General features: G+C 34.1%; 2 long non-coding RNA genes across 2 annotated transcripts; both read left to right on the forward strand.

The window, feature by feature from the left end:
• The first annotated feature begins 444 nt into the window (after nt 1-444).
• On the forward strand, nt 445-1,022 carry LOC133816593 (uncharacterized). The gene is made up of 3 exons (XR_009885357.1): nt 445-617; nt 775-827; nt 921-1,022. It is a non-coding gene; the product is annotated as an uncharacterized LOC133816593 (long non-coding RNA).
• A 570-nt stretch (nt 1,023-1,592) lies between these two features.
• LOC133816599 (uncharacterized) lies at nt 1,593-3,106 on the forward strand. Its single transcript, XR_009885362.1, has 3 exons — nt 1,593-2,291; nt 2,429-2,598; nt 2,891-3,106. It is a non-coding gene; the product is annotated as an uncharacterized LOC133816599 (long non-coding RNA).
• Nucleotides 3,107-13,662: the final 10,556 nt, after the last annotated feature.

Genomic DNA, 13,662 nt, shown 5'->3' on the forward strand with positions numbered 1-13,662 from the left:
TTTTGGCTGTTTAAATTTCTTTCCTTAATTGCAAGAAATAAACTAAAGCTTGGAATGTGTTTTTGGTTCCCTTTCTAAAATTGTTTTGATGTTCTCATATGCAAACGTGCTTCACTTATTATGATGTTCTTCTGTTAAAAGTATTCTAGAATGTTCTAGGAGAAACCTAGAATTAATTAGACTATGATATAGATTATTATATAATTATTTAGAGAATAGTAGAAACTAGTTAATGACTTGGAAAATTCTAGAAAGTTTTAGATTTCTTCATTGTATCCTAATAGAAGAGTGGTGTGTATAGATGTGATCTCAATCATTAGGCCAGAAGTAAATGAGGGTTTGAATAAGTATCCATATGTTAAAAAGCTATGTTCAAGAACAGTTGCTAACACTTGGTATATGTTTGTCTCAGTATCTATGCTTTGTTATGAGTTTTCTGGTTTTGTTGATATGATTCTTTTTGTGGTTTTTGTTGTAGGTTTTAAGTGATCCTCAAAAGAGAGCCATATACGATCAATATGCTGAAGAAGGTTTCAAAGGACAAGTGCCACCCCCTGATGCAGCAGGGGGATTCCCTGGTAGTGGTGCTACTTTCTTTCAAACTGGGGATGGTCCAAGTTAGTTATTTACTGATTAGTGGTGCCTTCCTAAATATACAATATTTAATAGAGATTGACCTTGCTGTATTCACCTTTATATTATGCATTTTCTATTCCACGATTGTTGTGATTGATCTATTTCCACTGATTATTTTTTTTTCTTTACTGACTGCAGTGTTGGACACAAGAGAGAGGTCATTCTTGAAAAACTACTGATACAGATTACAGGTTGAAAATTTTAGTTTCTTATCAAGTTCAAATTCCTTTCCTTCTATTTTAATTCATTAATATTTTCTTTTCTTGCTCCAAAAATTTATTTAGGAAAAGAAAGAGCTGATCTTAAGGTGAAGAGAGCAGTGATAATTATAGCTATTCTGATTGGATTAACTTGTGGGATGATTTTAATTGGATTTTACATTTGCAGGTGGAGAGCATTTTATGGTAAGAGTCTCTACCCTTACTTCATTCATCTATTAATGTAATATTTTAGCTGATTATTATTTTGACCTTGCAAATCCAAGAAGTATATGGTCTATAAAGAAATTGACAAGTTTTTATTCTAACAAAGTAACAATTGCCATTGAGGGTTAGCCAACATTCATGGCATAACATTAAAATTCATTTGAAACCAAATAGAACTTAAAGAAAATACTGATTTTGAAGACACGTACAATATAGATATTTTTAAGCATACCTGGAAATTTTGAACATAATAGATGCATTGTTCTTGTGAATATATTTTAGAATCGACCATAAGACATGGTTTGTGTGAATTGGATGGGAATTTTTTAACATGCACATACAGAGCATTTTTCTTGATATGTGTATATAACTAGTGTTATCATGTCATTTGTTGTTGCTTTATTGGTATTCTATAAATATGAAAGAGATCAATGCTCTAAATCTGAGTTTGAATGTTTGCTATTTGTGTACTGTTTAAGTTTATTTTTTTTTCTTTCACTTTTGTTTGCTACCTTGTTTATAATATATGGTCAAATTTGTTAAAATTCCATTTAGATAGATAACCATGTAGAGTATTTGTGGAATACAGAAGTAATATTCGGTCATTAATAACTCTACATGATACCTTTGAATATAACTAATAAAGGTAATATATATATATATGGTTATTAACTCTCATGCATGTTTTGCTCAAGCAAAAAGAAAAAAAAAAAAAAGAAAAACAAGAGGAAATTGAGTTTGATGAAGCAAAACAAAAGAGCTGAAAAATGAGTAGCAGATCCCTCTATTAATCATAGACCAATAAGGACTCTACTCCTAGCAAAACCTCAAGGACTGGCACTGTTTTTGTAGCCTGATCTGATCTTTATTACAAACTTTGTAGACTTTTCTTTAGAGTTTGTTTATAAAATTAAGGTTGCCGGTGTCCTTGCTTTTGCTATAATTTTACTGAAGTCTTCAAAATGAACTGGAGATGCCTGAATCATGATGTATATCATCTAATTGGTTAGTTAAAGTTGAAATAAGTGTTTCTGGCCACTTGAATCTTATTGTTGCTATCTCAGATGCTGAACAGAGAGAAGTAGATACATGGCACTTCATGTAAACAGCCCCTTGGAAAGGTTTAATTCCCAGTGCTGATGGGCAAGTATTACATTCTCAAGATGGTGGAGATAGTCCAATTCTCAGTCTCTTTAAATTAGTCACTGCTGCAATATTATCTAAGCCAGGGTGCCCAAATCCAACCTCTTTCAGCACCCTATAATTTTCCATTATGTCATATTTTATATATTTCTTTGAAGTAGAACCTGTTTTATGGTCTCTACAGAGATTTCTTTGTATTAACTAGAGTTTTCCAATTTTCTCAGGAAATCAAATCCTTGTTTCCTGCCGATTGCAGTCCATTCTAAGCTGGTTTTGGAAATAGAGATACAGATGAAGTTAGCTACCTTAAGGTCAGAATTCCACTAGGAAAAAATTACTATGCTTGAAAATGAGCGAAGTCAGAACTGAAAGAGCTTCTTCAGAGCTTTGGAAGGTACTTTTTTCCAATTCATTCTTAATATGATATTACCTTCTTTCTTAGCTGCTTTGAGTTTTTCCATCTCTAATGCTAAACATGCTTTACTTTTCAACTTTATCCAGATATAAGATTGCTCAAAAGGTTTGTTTTTTGGCATATAAATTGAAAACCTATTTATGAGCACTTTCCATGTTTTTTTTCTTCATGAAAGCTGTTAAGTTGTGCTGAATGAATGTAACTTTGGGTTTGCAGGTTGCGGGTTTAGCTGTTGTTTGTGTTATATGTTTCACCTCTAATGCTTTTGTAGGCAGCAAGAGCAGCTGATTATAGTATTGGGAGTAAGTTGCTGATACCTAAACCCCTCCTCTCACTTTTTGGAAACTTGACAGAACGAACTGGGTAGAATGATTTCTTTGGAGCAATTCTTGACAACATTTGTAGTTGAGGCCTTTAGAATGGAAGAATGTATTTCACTAATTTTTGTATACATTTCTTGTTTTGTATTTAGTGATAAAGGAATCTGAATTGGGCATAAATTATGTTGAAATCTGATTTCTTAAGCCTAGACTAGTTGACTAAATATTGTAATTACATTTGAGTAATTAATAAAAATCTATTTATGTTACCTTATTTGGCTTCAACTTTCATATTTGTTTTCCTAGTTTTGTGTAAGTAAAAAAAGATTATGTTTCTCTAAGCTAATATAACACATGTGTTATACTAAAGTGTAGTATAACACAAAAAAAGTGTTATACTAAAGTGTAGTATAACACAAAAAAAGTGTTATATAATCGACTATAAATAACATAATTAAACACTTATCTATATATTAAAATAACACAGAAATTGTGTTATCGTTGACAGTACAATAACACATCTGTATAACACTGATAAAGTGTTATGTAAAGTACCCTGACCTACGATAACATAGTCGGTCTTAACACATCAGAAAGTGTTATCGTATGTTTTGATAACACATTTTCGGTGTTATTAAAAGCATTTTTTCTTGTAGTGAAAATCCTTACCTATAGAGAGATTCGATCCTCTCTCCTTTCTTCTTCTTCTTCTTCTTCTTCTTTTTTCTCTCCTTCTCTCTCTAGAAAACTTCCACTTTCTTTCTCTCCTTCTCACTAGGCCGACGGCTCCAAAGCTCCAAAATGGCCTCATCTTTTCTCTCTTCCCTTTTTATTCTAACTTAGCCAAAAATAACCTAATGAACAAAATGGGTAAGTTTTCTCTTCTTTCTATTTTTTTTTTAATTTTATCTTAATTGCTAGGAAATAAAGATGACAACATCTTTTCCTATTTTATCTAAAATCACCCAAATAAAAAAAGGGTAAATAAATCTATCATTTCCTGCCATGCTACACGCCACTCTCCTTTCCTCTTCTTATTTTTATTTATTTTTAATTAAATAATCTAAATAAATCTAATAAAAGAAAATAATAAAGTGTGTTGAAAATTATACACAAGTGCACCATGCAACCATGCACATGCACACACTCAATAACTATGGTGTATCACTACCTACCATGCACCTTGGTGAATTCAATCAAAACTCAATTATTCACATATTAAAATAAATAAATAAAAAATTAACAATTAAATTCACAAAAATTCTACCAAACAACTCTAACAATTAATTTAAACATATAATAAAATAATTCACAACACTTAACAATTAAATAAAATAATGCACAAAAATTGAATAAATAAAAAAAATGGTGCACTACATAAACAAAAGTTCATAATAACTTCACGATTAAGATCAATTTGTATATGATCATCTTAATTATATGTTAAATTAATACTTATAAAGTACATGGTATTATTAAGTATTAATAACATATTTGATCCTATTCATGTATAACCTCTTTATACAAAGTAGCTCCACTAATATGTCCTACTACATCAGTAATACCGATCTAGATTACATGTATTCATAATACTAGTGAACCGCACTTACAATATTTAATCCAAAGTTTCCACATAACTTTGTTTTACTGCAAACTTTTTAAATTCGTTCCCTACAATCTTAATTCTCTCATACCAATACAAGATTGTAGTCACAATAACGAATTTGAGAATTTTCTGATATTCATATAATAATAATAATAATAAATAAATATATGCAAAAATTCATTTCAGTTATTTTCTTCATAAAACATTGTTCAATACATATGCTTTAATGGGCACTAATCCCAACACGAATCCTATTGGTTGGACTTAATGATGATACATACACTATAAAAGGGTTCTCTTAGAGTTTTGATAGATCTAATCACACTTCCAAATCACTCTTTAAACTCTCTCTCTCTAGCTCTCAAGATCATAAGTTTGCCGCAAGAAATTCATAAAGAAAGTGCTTATCTTTGTGAAATTCAAGGCTCGTTTAATCACAATTCCCTTTCCTGCTAGAAAAATCCTCAAGCATCCATATAGGGCTAGAAAATAGAGAATTTGGACAATGATATATCTCATGGATAAGCCTTGTGTTTGATTCTCTCCATCAAAAGGATTAAAGTGGTGTTCTAACAAGGGTGTGAAGCTTGCAAGAAGACCAAGGAGTTTTGTTCTACAACTAGGGTTTGCATATCTCTTTCTCAATCTTTTCTTGGACATTCTCAAGTGTTATTGTGTATAGATTCATATTGTTGTTGTGGTGTAATCTCACTTTATCCCAATAATCAAATCAAATTCTCTATTATATGAGATACATCATCATGGAAGAATCGTCTTCAATTTTAGCTTCAAAATTTATGACACAAGAATTTGATAGATTGGATAGATTTGATGGGACAAACTTTGTGTGTAGGCAAGACAAGACTAAGTTTTTGCTAACTACTCTAAAGGATTACTAAAGACACACTTAAGGAGTTATAAAAGAAAGGAAGAAACATGAAGAAGATGAACTAATAGGTATGGGTCAAATTATCAATACTTTCTCGGACCAGTTGTATAATCTCTACACCAACACAAAGACCGCTAATGTGATTTTGGAGGCATTGGAGAAAAAATACAAAGTGGAAGAAGAAGGTACAACGAAATTCCTTATTACTCAATATACGAAACTTACGTTTTATGATGTGAAACCCTTTTTACCCTAAATACATGAATAGAAAATTATTCTAAATAAGCTATCTACCCTTAATATCGTATTATCAGAACAATTCTTTGTTGGTGCTATCATTGACAAGTTGCATCCATCTTGGAGGGGCTATAGAATTAAAGTCCTCCACAAGAATAAGGAGATGTCATTTGAGGAAATTCTCAAACACTTGACGATTAAGGAGGAATCCCGTTCGAGTGATAAAAATGTGGAAGAGTCTAATGGAGAGACTTCTAAGGTCAATGTGGTGGCTAAAACTCCCAAAAAAAAAAACAAAGGTAAAGATATAAGGAAGCCTAAAGGAAACAATTACAAACCCTTGGGATCTAAGAGAAATGAAGGTCAATTTAAAAGTTCCAAAGGGCCTTGCTTTTTTTGTGGCAAGAATGGTCACTTTGCAAGGGATTGTAGGTTCAAGAGGAGCCACAATATGAGCCAAATGTGAATTCAATTAAAGAAGAATTAGAGACAAAATTGATTGAGACTAATGCCATACATGGAAAGGCAAAAGGTTGGTTGTATGATACTTGTGCCACCATCTATGTTACTTATGATAGATCTCTATTGAAAATATTTTAGACATCTAAGGTTGAAGGCAAGGGAACTATTGATTTGTTCTTCACTTCCGGCAAGAAGGTACTCACCAATATTTTGTATGTACTCGAAATGAGTAGAAAGCTTGTTAGTGGTAATTTGCTAGGCAAACCGGGAATCAAGGTTGTGATAGACTCCTATATCTGTAGAAAAGTAGAGACACTATATCTAGAAGAAGGAAATAAGGAAGAAGTTACATGGAAATATCTAATGGTAGTTTACATAGAAGATGATCTCAAAACACTCAAAGAAGTTATGTCCTCAAGAGATTCAACTTTTTTAAAGGAGACAATAAATGATGAAATGAGTTCAACTATTTATAACCACACATGTGAATTGGTTGACCTTTCACAAGGGTCTAAACCAATTGGGTGAAAATGGGTATTTAGAAGAAATTACCATACCGACGTCATCATACATGCCTTTAAGGCCAGATTAGTAGCGAAGGGATTCAAAAAAAAAAAAGGAAGGAATAGATTACTTTGACACTTATGTACCAATAGCAAAAGCAACGTCTATTAGATTGTTATTTACTTTATCATATATATATAATCTTTCTATTCACCAAATGGATGTTAAAACGACATTCCTAAATGGAGATCTCGAGCAGGAGGTCTATACGGAACAACCGAAGGGTTTTGTTCTTCAAGAAAATAAACATAAAGTGTGTAGACTTGTCAAATCATTATATTGTGTGAAGCAAGCTCTAAAACAATGGCATGAGAAATTTGATAAACTGAATGTTTCAGATGGATTTAGACATAACAACGTAGACAAGTACTTATATGCTAAGACTTGTGATGACTATTATTGATGCGTATCGTAAGCGGTACCAAACTTAGCAAGTGGTAATTTCAAACTAAATCAACTAATTCAGTATTCGAGGACTAGTAATTCAATTTATCATTCAAGAAGTTAATGAAAATGGGTTTTTTGAATTTAAGAATAAAAAGGAAACAAGAAAAACTTAAAAAGGATTTTAATAATAAAAGATAGTTAATGACTCATTGTCCACCACTAAACAATCATTCAAGAAATCAATAAAATCATTAAACTCTCTTCCCTACCAAATTACCAACTGTAGATAACATGAAACCTTAATTAATTATATTCATTAAACAACCTAAAGGGAAACTCCAAATATTTAATTTAATGAAAGCATTAAGTTCCATGGAGATAGGTTATTCTAAGCAATAAATCCACAAACATGTGATCTATTTAACATAAGTTATATTCTTCATCATAATTAAAACCAACTTTGACATCACTCTTAATTACAATTTATCACCAATAATCCAAGGTTCTAAACGATTAGGTGAATAGAAACCCAAAGATGATAGTAGAATAAAGAAAAATCATATTTCGGGGCCCTCTAAATAAGATTAAAACAATAACCATAAAATTAAGCACATGAGAATATAATCAATTTGATAATTGGGAATAGAAGAACAATGAAAATTATTAACAAGAAATCATATTTAGGGCTTTAAAATAAACCTTAAATTTAAGCACAACAATAAAAATAATACTAAATTTTGCTATAGAAAAAAGAGTAGAAAAGACTGTCTCGACCACTATTTATAATTGTGTCATACTAATTAAATTAAAATTTAAAATATGAAACTTAATACGATATCTCCAATTTTCGAATTTGGTATAAAAAGATCTGGTAATTTCCTGCAAAATTGGAGTTAAAACATGTATTTTCGTGGTTCCCAAAAAACTTATTTTTCCAGTGCAATTGATCTTATTTTGGCTGTAACTCTCTTGATATAACTTGGATTGGGATGATTCAATATGATATAGAAAGTTAAGGAAAATATCTACAACTTGTATTTCTGTCAAAATTTACAAAATATAGTCGCAACAATTTCATATTTGCACATGAAATTTCAGCTCTAGCTCTGGCTCTGACTCGGGTTGAGGCTACATCTCTTTTATTTTCTTCATAAGGATACCACACTTTTCTATAAATTCAATTAAATCAAATAAAAAATATAACTTTCCAAATTAAAAATATACTAAATTAATTCCATTGAAATATTAATTTAAATTGAATTCATTTTTATAACAACAAATGTGTATTTTAATTGCTAAAATTCTTTATAGCACCAAAATCACAAAATACCACAAACAAGATTAAAATCATTAAAATAACTAAAATCTAACAATTTCTAAGCCTAAGCAAAATAAGAATATATAATTAAAATTACACTTATCAATTTCCCCCACACTTAGATTTTCCTAGTACATTAGCAAAGACAACAAACAAAACCTTACTAAACAGAAAAACAATAAAGCTATAAAGCCATGGTCTTGTAAAATATATAATATGTGTATCAAAGATTGCACAAATAAATAATTCTAAGGTAAATCGTTCTTAGAATTTAAACTTAACTATGATCACCTCTTAAACCCAATTATCCTGTGTGTGCACAATTAAATTCACTATATCACTCATGCCCAAATAAAATTAGACATGCCAAAATTAATTTAAGATCATCCCTTATATGAATATTTATTTTGAAGAACATCCACTCCATAGGCTCATTATCAAATCATTCTCCACTAATGTAAGTACTCAAAGATCAATAGGACTTTGTAGGCTTGTAATGTATGGCTAACATTAAAGGTAGATGAGAAACACAATTTTTAGGCTCAAATCACACCATAGTATACACTTTCTTCTACTTATATTGTGATGCAAAAATTCCACCAAGGAAAAAATCTCTGATCCCTTGTTGAAATAAATGGCTAAGGGACACTTAGTCATTCTATCGGGCTCGGGCCTATAGGTCTCACGAGACCACGGTCTAGGCAACACTCCCAAGTGCCCCGCAGGTCCCTACTTTGCTGAAGAATCGAAGGCTCACGACATCCTTGTGTGTCTCGCGCCCATGTGTCGGGCATCCATGCGCCTTGTGAGACCCCTGCCTGGTTGGAACGCCTCGCGCCCAGGTACCATGCACCCTTGTTTCGCGCCCAAGTGCCACTCGTCCATGGGCCTCGCGAGACCACCTCCTTGTCGGAGGTGCTCGCGCCTCATGCTTCGTGCCCATACGCGCGCCTTATGCCTGAGTGTCTCATGCCCATAGGCCTCGCACCCGTATCGCCTCACTTAGTGATACCGACTTCATTTATGAGGCCGTGACTCATTACTTGAAACTCTTGCCATCGGTGGGGCATCCTTCGCTCGACCAATGAAGCTAGAGCACAATAATTTTTTCACAACAAACTTCCATGAAGGGAGCCATACCTCATCTTTGTCAAGTGTTAGGACGTATAGGCAACAAGGCCAAAATGACACAAGGAGGACAAAGCCTGAGTACGTAGTACATTTGGTCAGGTACGTACAAGCCTGGAGAGCACATGGTACGAACTAGGTACCCATGCCAGACAAGTAGTGGCAGTACTAGAATGGAACATAATAAGGACTCCCTCAAGACGCTTATGAGGTCCGTACCCAACAAGTAGTGGAGGTGTAATATGGTAACAAGGCAGGAGTACTTTTGTAGACCCCTGACACGTACTAAAGCCGACCACCACTCCTCCAACCCCACTACCACTTGTGCTACTGCCCTGACAATGTACCTGTGTATTATTTTGTGTCTAGGGACCCCCATGTACAAGGGGCCATTAGAGCCCAGCTATAAATAGACCTTCACCCCTCAAAATAAGGGGTTGGAAAATTCATTGTATACTCAAGCTATTAAGCAATATACGAGCTTTTACTCCATTGTTGACCTGCATTTATCTTTCCTTAAGTCTATTCTATATTATTACTTAGTTATTCTCTTACTAAACTTTTAGTTTTCCAACCTAACATAGTTGACGAGTTCTCACCGTCAACAGTTTGGCACCGTGTATCGGCAGAACAACTAAAAAAACTAGTTCCTCCATTAATTTTAGTAAGAAAACATGCCAAGGTGTTCAAAACGCCTACAAGACCACCAAGAAGCGGAGGTTCATTTAGACGGAACCTAGCTAAGGGCATCCAAGAGGGATCCTCCCCTGTCGATCAATGGAGGTGCGACGGATCTGCCTAGAGATAATGGCAAAGAGGAAAAAGTATCATCACTTTCCATTCATCCTACACTGGACCATGTAACACATGCCACTGCTCCAACAAAGGGTTGTACTACTCACCCTCCGCCATGGCAACTGGTGGCCCCAAGTCCGAACCATCAGGACCTGGGTCCCTCCAAACAAAGACATGGTAAATGCCCACGAGTACAATTAGTGAGTTCAACCTCTTGATATCATTTCTACGAAGAGTAAATACATGACCTACATATGAAAAACCAAAGCTTGCATGCAACCATGGAGAACATGCGAGAGGTACTCAACGTCCTATTACACAAAAACTCTGATGCCCCCCTCTCTAGGCATAAAGAGAGGGAACATATACGAGGAGAAACCACCATGCCCGTGGATGGTGGAAAAACTCAAATCTCCACTTGTCATACCCCCCGCCCAGGACGCAAGGAAGATTCTACACCAACAGAGCAACCTGGTGCGAACCCCACCTACGGGAGGTGTGAACCCAAGGCAGCCTCCTAAAGAGCTTCACCCGACTTAAGGGATAAACTTAACCAAGGAGGGTTAGAGGTAAAAACCACACCCCCTACAAATCTTCTAATGGACACAACCAAAGCAAGGGTTCAACCGAAGAGCCCACTAAACAGAAATATGAAGGAATTAAACACTGAAATGCAAAGCCCTTGAAGCAAGATCATCACTGCACCTGGGGGCATAATGATGACAAAGAATTTGACCATGAGTCTCCCTTCACAAGGGAGATCCAGGTTGAGAAACTCCCCACCATCCTCAAAGAGCCTCGCATGACTCCGTACGAGGGTAATACAAACCCAAAATATCACTTAGGCACCTACAATAACCTGATGAAGTTAAGGGGGGTCAACAGTAGAGCAAAGTGCCATTGCTTCGTCGTTACACTCAAAGGGGCAGTGTATAAGTGGTTCAAGAGGTTAAGGCCAGGAACAACCAGGTCATGGCAGCAGTTCTGTGGTGAATTTCTTTAGCAACACCACGCAGTCCGTGACTATGTTGTGCCGAGTACCAGCCTCGCTAACATAAAAAAAGACAAGAGTGAAAGCCCGAAGAGCTATATCCATAGATTCAATATGGAAGCAACTAAGATGGGAAGTGCGACTAAAGTAGAGCTCGAGATGGCAATCACGGCTGGAGTTCATCCTGGAGTCAAGTTATGGGATAACATGCTCAAGAAGGAGATTACAAACTTAGATGACTTCTTCGAAAGAGCCCAAAAGTATATACGTGTGAAAGAGGGCCATAAGAACTTGCATGTTGAGGGAAGCAAACCTTCCTCCAATCTTCCTTCCACAAATACGTTTAAAGATTCGGCATAGAAGAGATATTTGTGATAGAGTAGTCACTGAACAAGTTGAAGATTGGAAGAGGTCTACTAGAAGGCTTTAAGGAAGAAGCAAGCGGGATTCATCAAGGATAACCTCCGATAAGACTCCCTTTCACTACAAGAAATTTGACATTTACCTACCAATTTCTTACCTACTTATATTTATTTGTAGGTAAAGATGAGTTTTACCTACAAATATTTAATGGTACGAACTATTTGTAAGTAAATATTGCAAAATATATGAACTATTTCAGATTTATTTTTCACTACCAATAAAATTGGTAGGTAAAGAGTTTTACTACATATATATTGGAGGGAAAATTTTTAGCTTTTGGAGCTCACTTTTCCCACAAATTTTATTTTAATTTTAAAATTTTATTAAAATAAATGTTGACGTGTCTACAACATTTGTGTGACCATACTTATTTTATAATTAACACATTATTTTATCAATAGATATAAATATAATATTAACATAAATAAATTTATTATTTAATATAAATTTATACTTATAAACCTAAACCCTAACATATATCTCAAACACTCAATCTTCTCTCTTCCAAACACAGTCACCTCTCTCTTCTCTCTTCTCTGAGCTTTGCCTCTCTTTTCTTTCTTCTCTGAGCACCGCCTCCACCATCAAACCATGGCTGAGCATAGCTAAGACCCTTAATCTCCATGGTTGAGCATCAGGTGCCTTCATTTCTAGTTTCCTTCATCTCTATTCTTGAATCAACCCAGAGGCTTTCTTCTTCGTTATTGAACCGAGATGCCTTCACCTCTTTTCTTGAACCCGCCTCTAATGAGTATTCTTAGTCGCTGCCGCCGCCTCGATCTCTGAATCTGCACCTCCATTGACGAGTGGTCATGGTCGATGTTGCCACCTCCATCTCTGAATCGTGCGTTCTAAATCGTGGCATCCATATCAACTCTATCCTCCTCCAACACTCTATTTTATTTTTGTAAGTATGGGTATTGAACTTGTTTAGATTTATGGGTGTTGTCATTTTGGCTATTTTAACCATGTTTACTTAACAGGGATACCATTTTGCGATTTCTATTTGTTTTGATTATCTTGGGGGGTTTGAGATTTCGATTCACTTGGCTCAGTGGCTTTGTGAGTTTCAGAATGTTGGCTTGGTGGCTTTGAGGTATATTTTCATGATCCATTTTTATTAAATCCCCACTAATCTGAAGTATTAATGATGATCCATTATTCTAAGGCCTTTTCATTGTTATTTTCTATGTATATTTAGTATAAGGTTTAGATATATGCTTTGAGAAATATTTGTTTTAATGATTAGTTAGTTTCATTATCCTAGGAGTTTTACTTTTGTTTTTGTTTAGATTACAGTTATGTTTCATTGCTTTAATCTGGTTTTGTGGCTTTAAGTTTCAGACAAATTGGCTTAGTGGCTTTGGGGAATATGTTTATGATTCATATTGATTAAATCCCCACTAATATGAAGTATTAATGATGATCCATTGTTCTTCCTTTCGATTGTTATTTTTTTATATATATTTAGTATATTGTCTAGATTTTTTGTTTTGGGGTTTCACTCTATTACAACTTGATTAAGCAAGATTTTTAGCAAAGTTTGATTATGAGACATGATTGAGCAAAGTCTTTTTTTCTGTATATTTACTTTTGTATTTTGTTTATGATTATAGCTTGATTCCTAGACAATAGGGATTTGGTGATCTTGTTCATTTTTTGAGGTCTATGTTTGATTATGAGGCATGATTTATAATATTTTTGAATCTTTGAGGTCACACTCTATTACAACTTGACTGAGCAAAGTATGTCTTCTTCAGTATATTTACTTGGTACTTTGTTTCTGATTACAACTTGATTGTGCCTAAAATACCAACTTTTTTTCTTCTTTGTATTCTTTTGAATCATTGTTTCCTGGTTTAAAACTAACCTAATCTATGATTTTGTTAAGTAAACCCTATAGACTTTTTAAAATACATTTAT

Source organism: Humulus lupulus, chromosome 1 (genome assembly GCF_963169125.1).
Source record: "Humulus lupulus chromosome 1, drHumLupu1.1, whole genome shotgun sequence".
Classification (NCBI taxonomy): Eukaryota; Viridiplantae; Streptophyta; class Magnoliopsida; order Rosales; family Cannabaceae; genus Humulus; species Humulus lupulus.